The sequence below is a fragment of the Podarcis bocagei genome (genome assembly GCF_964188305.1).
Source record: "Podarcis bocagei genome assembly, chromosome: 1".
NCBI classification, from domain to species: domain Eukaryota; kingdom Metazoa; phylum Chordata; class Lepidosauria; order Squamata; family Lacertidae; genus Podarcis; species Podarcis bocagei.
Window position 1 is genome coordinate 40,438,840 of NC_138125.1, and position 6,000 is coordinate 40,444,839.

At 40.1% G+C, this 6,000-nt stretch overlaps 1 protein-coding gene across 5 annotated transcripts in view; it reads right to left on the reverse strand.

The window, feature by feature from the left end:
* Nucleotides 1–6,000, reverse strand: part of DPH6 (diphthamine biosynthesis 6) — a 239,730-nt gene that overhangs the window by 100,725 nt on the left and 133,005 nt on the right. The window lies entirely within an intron of this gene.

Below are 6,000 nucleotides of genomic sequence, written 5' to 3' on the forward strand. Positions count from 1 at the left end.
ACAGAAAGACTGAAATAACACTGTTTGTATACACACACACATATATACACACACATACACAAATATATATACAGTATATATATATATAGAGAGAGAGAAATGTGCAACATAATTTTTCTAAGAAAGCAGCAACAATGAAAATCTTTCCTTACAGCCACACGGGAAATAAAGACAAAAACACCAAAACAACTTACGTACCTAGAAATGTTACATTGTGGTTAAAACTTTCCTGTTCTTTAAACAAACTATCCCTATTACAAAGCTGAATTTATTATCATCAGAATTCTAAAACAGCAGAACTCTACAAAACAATCTAACTTCTTAATTACTTCTTCATTAGTGATCAGTTTTATTTCAAGCAACACTCTTGTCCAGGTGAAAATGAACTTCATATCGAGTTTATTTTTTGTTCGGTAGTGTAAAAGAAGGCATATAGAAAACTAGAAGCCCTCAATATTTTAAGCCACGAGGAAGAAACGAACATTTCTCTTTCATTAGCCAGTGCAGCTGATGGTGAAGGTTTGTTCTGAATGCCACAGATATGATTCCTCTTGGGCTGCTACTTTAAATTTGAGCTCAACGACTTCTTCCGAAAAACGAAGCACAACTCATACTTCCTTTCTAGGTGAGCAAGCTTTCAAGACACGGACTTGAAGCAGCAGCTCAAATATGGGCAACTTTTGATTTAGCATTTGCATGCCAGGCTTTAAAGGGAATCTTGCGTAATCGGTTTGATGTGTTACTGAGTCTTTGTACATGCCTAATAAATACATAGCAGAGAGCCACATTAAAGTATTAGTAAGAAGAGACAGGGAGATCTTTAGCTTTGTACTTCATTCCCAGTGAGGCTCAAACCCTCAGAGGTAAATGACTATGTGAGCACCCTTTCAGAAAAGGCACCGGGTACACCCTGCGCATGCTGCAGCTTGTTGACATGAAGCAGGGCAGGCAGACACCAATAATACATGAAGTGTGGTTCAGAGGCAATTAGGATCAGTTGTCAAGGCCAGGCCATTAATGAAAGAACATGTCAGAGGAGCTGGAGACTTCAATGGTTGAGGGCAAGAAGGCGATTTAGTGTGACAGATCGAGTCCTTCCAATGTCCTCAGTGGTACATGCTAATACCAGCCTTAACAACCTTTTGTGGCAGTGTATAATGCGACTAACATGGACTTTGATTCAGCAAAATGACTGCTGCCACTGTTAGTCTGTCTCATTCCAACAACAGTAAGAGCACTGCTTCAAATAATTACCCACTTCCTTCTCCCTCCCCCTTTCTCCTTGTCTAATGCAGTGGGCTTTTATGCACGCCATACAGTTTTTTGCTAGAAGGTCACAACACTTGTCCTGCTGTTTTCTGTTTGTTTATGCAGTGTTCTTTCCTTTTTTAAAAAAAGAAGAAGAAGAAGAAGCTGAAATATATTTAAAAATGCTGCCTTGGATTAAAATAAAATTAAGAACTCAGCCTCTACTGGCTATGGGCGAAGTCAAGTGCAGGAAATCAAAGCAGGAAACACTGTCCTATCTGTGCAATCCATGGGGCAAGGAGCAAAATGTTACTGGCAACATCTTCACCCGGTCCTTGGGATTAAAGGCAGGAGGGAAGTGCCATCCTTATCTAAATGAGATGCTGGATCTGTGCCTCTGCACTGCTGCCCATTTTGATCATAAATGGAATCATAACCGAATGCAAATCATTTAGAAGGAAACGTACCTTCGTGAAAAACTGTTAATACTTCTTGCAAGGACGTACTCAAAGTAGCCATATTGTAATATGTGTGGAATGAAAACATTAAAAGCAACTCAAATTATTATTTCGGCCCCCTTCTTTCTTTTTTGCTGTTTTAAAATCATAAGACTTGCCTCATTTCTCTCCACAGTTTAAACCTATTACCCCATTCTACAAATATTTGTTTCTTTTCACTGCCCAAATATGCTCTTCTTATGTTTTCCTGCCTAGCTTGTCCCACATGTAATAATCATATAAAAATATACTAAAAGGCAGTAGGTGTGCTGTGAAGTTATTGTAACAGGTGAAAACAAAACTGTGTATTTGATGGAAGTGGCCATTCCTTGGCAGGGTACATTCAAAAAGCCAAGCATAGAGGCAAAAGACAAAAAATAAAACTCTCACATTGATCTTTCTTCTTTGCTCCTCTCCCTTCTTTCTTTCTTACCTTTGGTCAGATGGGCCTATTTCTATCACTTTTGTCATTTAGCAATGCCTTGACTGACCTTTCCAGAGGCAATACTTAGTTATGAATGACAGGAAAGGCTGTTTCTGGTGGGATGGTTTTGCTCCCCCTCTGGTTTATTGTCACAATACCCTGCCTTCTTTCATTTTTCTCTTCCTGTAACTTTTCTTTTTCTTCCTTTAAGAAGTATGTGCACTCCTGAGGAAGTTTCTCAATGGTAATTTAAATACACAAAAAGTAAAGCTGATCTATAAACTCACAGATGCTGGGTACAATCCAGAATGAAGCTCATATGCATTTTCTTAAACACCATCCTTGGATAGTAGAAGATTCATTCCATTTGATAAAGTGAATGAGGACATTCTATTAATTCCTACTTACCTATGGTGAGCAAGGGGGCACTTTGATTTTTAGTGGATAGTATGCAATGAATTGATGCTTTCAGGATAAATAATCTCTTGACTCACCCTGGAACCTACAGGGTAAGTAGAATCTGCATATTCACTTCACTGAATGGAATGAATCCCTTTCTGAAGCAATGCCTTGCCCCAGCTCTTATTTTTATTCCTGTGTGCAGTTTCACTGATGCCAAGTCTGTGAGACTTATTAAGAACACCAACACTACATTCATACCAAACCTAGCAATTCAGTATTAAGAGTATAATAATGAAATATCTGAAAGGCTGCTGTATTATGTTCAGGATAAGTGATGCATTCTACTCACAGGTCTTCAAAATACAAATTCTCAACTCTGCCCCACCCCACCTATGTTGCCTCTGGGTCCCGTCCCCCCTGCCAATATATGTTAGAGGTAGAGGTAGATCAATGCCCATGGCTGGTAGACTTCCAGCCCAACAATGTCTGGAAGGGTAACAGGTTCCCATTCCAGTTGTAAAGGATTTCCTCATCGCTCTTTCCTCACAACTACATGAGCTTTTCAGCAGATCTAGAACCAGCTCTTGGTTCCCAACTGATTCTACCAACTGTCAGTATCCTCTTATTTCACCTTCATCTTTTGAACTCTACAGAATCGCTTCAAGTGGGCAAATGTAGAACTCACGTTACTTGTTTGGATAACATAGAGCCCAAGACTGCAGATCACCTTCAACAATTGTTGAATACTACTCTATGTAAGAAATTGTTACTTCAGGTGTGGGTGGTACTGGTTTGCTTGATCCACCTGAGTTTGTTATTAATCTATCTATCTATCTATCTATCTATCTATCTATCTATCTATCTATCTATCTAGAATAGGCTATGTGGTGCCCTTCATGTGTCCTTGGACTCCTATGTCCCATCAGCCCCAGCATGGCCAGTGGTCAAGGATGATAGGAGCTGTAGACCAGCAATATCTGGAAGTCACCTCAGCGGCTACTGCTTATATACTGACTCAGAGTAAATCTACTGAAATTAATAAACATGCCTATGTAAGGTCCATTAATTTCAATGGGTCTTCTCAGAGTAAAACTTAGACACTACTCAAAGGCCACATCTGCAGCTTTCATTTACATTTAAGATGCTTCTTACAGTGTTGTACCACTTTAACTGTAATGGCTTCCCCTCTCCCCAAAGAATCCTGGGAAGTGCATTTTGTTAAGAGAGTTAGGAAATATCTATTCCCCTCACAGAGCCACAATTCACAGACTGAAGAAACCACTCTGGCCATGCTCAGGGGACTTCTGAGATATGCAGATGTTTGAATTTAAAAAGTAATTAAAGGAGGGGAGGAACTTATGGCTCAATGTGGACTGAGGTTGCTCAACGGAGTCATGTTGGAAAAGAAAGCTGGAAAATGGGAAGAGCGAAGGAGTTGTATTGATTAAGCACTTAAAAGCTTATTATAGTGATCTGGAAGAGACATGCCTGTCCAGCTAGACCCCAGAACTGACTCAGTCCTGGGGATACACAATATCCTTTTGTTGCAGATCCTACTTGTTCTTTATATTTGGGAAGTTTTGCTCACATCTGGGGCAAGTCTACTCTCTCAGCTTGTTTTTCTGAATATTCGCAGAAGGAGCATATTTATTAATTATCTGACTCAAGCCTGTGTAACACGAGCAACTGCTTCATCATTGAACCTGCCAGCTGAGTGCTAGTGTTCCAGTATCTAAAATGATGTGCTATTCCTTCTTGACATAAATGTTCCCAGCAAATGCAAATTCTTCAACTTTCATTTAATGGCATAGGTACCATTGCTTCCTTTTGTAACTAAGCATTTCTAAATTGTATTCTGCCTCAATAAAGTCAAACTTAAAACAGGGCTTCCTAATTTATTAATTCATGCTTTAATAATATGTTGCTATGCGGATATGGCAATAAATATCATTAAAAGCATTAGGATCAAAGATCCCTGGATATATAGATGGCAAATGAAATTCATAAAAGGCCTCATACTTGACTAATATAAAAATATATATCTTACTTTAGAAATAGTTGTGCTTAATGAGACATCTTTCCTTGTAATTATCTTTCCCCACAAAAATGAGCTTGTTTTAATAATAAATAAATGAACACATTTTTCAAACCTAGTAGTACAGAACTGAATGCAAACACAACTTTATTACAAATAACATCCTGTGCAGCAGTTCAGAATTGAAATAAATGAAGTAGAATTAAATCTATTATTTTAATGCATACCGACAAACAGCGCACACAGTGACCCTCATGCCAACTAAAACACCTTGAAAACTAAAACCACCATAAACGCTGGGTGACACCAGTTATGCTGAACAGAAATAAACTGTGGGACAAGGGTGGAGAATTATGTGGTAGTATTTTTTTCTTTATCCCCTTTATCCCCAATGTAAAGATATAGCTAATACATGTTTGTTTTTCATAAATTCTTTTACAGGGAGCGAGATGATTCAAGGGGGCTTTAAAATGAGTCAAGTAAATGGGATTTATTTTGTGGGAGGGATCTACGAGAGAAATGAGTGTCTGTGAGTAAATTACACAAAAAAAGGGAATTGATTGGAGGGGGCTGGTGTTTCGGGCTCCACCTTATACAGTGGTACCTCAAGTTACATACGTTTCAGGTTACAGACTCCGCTAACCCAGAAATATTACCTCAGGTTAAGAACTTTGCTTCAGGATGAGAACAAAAATCGCACGCCAGCAGCACAGCGAAAGCAGGAGGCCCCATTAGCTATAGTGGTGCTTCAGGTTAAGAACAGTTTCAGGTTAAAAACAGACCTCCAGAACGAATTAAGTTCTTAACCCGAGGTACCACTGTATCTATTTTGCTATCTTGGGTAAGACGCTTATTGCCATCCAGTCCTGTGAACTGCATCCAACAATAACTAATCCAATCTTTCTGGGAATTTACAACCAGCGTGGGGCAACAACATCCCTCATTTGTCCTATCCCAGCCACTTGGCTGTCAAAGGTTGTCTGAAAGAAAAGACCTCCCTTCTTCCCTTAACTCGCTCAGGCGTTGAGAAGCCTTCTTGGTGGTTCTGCTGCCCTCAGAAGTTTGGGAATGGTGGTGGCGGCCTGAGAGAGGGCATTTTCTGTGGCAGCCCCGACGTTGTGGCCTTTTCTCGTCTCAGAGCTGCATCTGGCACCTTCACTATATACAACTTTCAGCAGATGCTGAAGACACACCTCTTTACCCTGGCACTTGATACCTGAAATGTGTGCTTTCAGGACCCACCCTATTTCTGTGACTGTGTCAAGGTCTGGTTCACGGGCAAACAAAGTCCCGGCAGGGAACGTCAGGACCGGGGGCAAGATGGCAAGGTGGGAGCAGGAACGGGGGTCCAGAAGCCAGGAGTCAGGAAGCAAAGAGTCCGAGGGTCAGAGAGC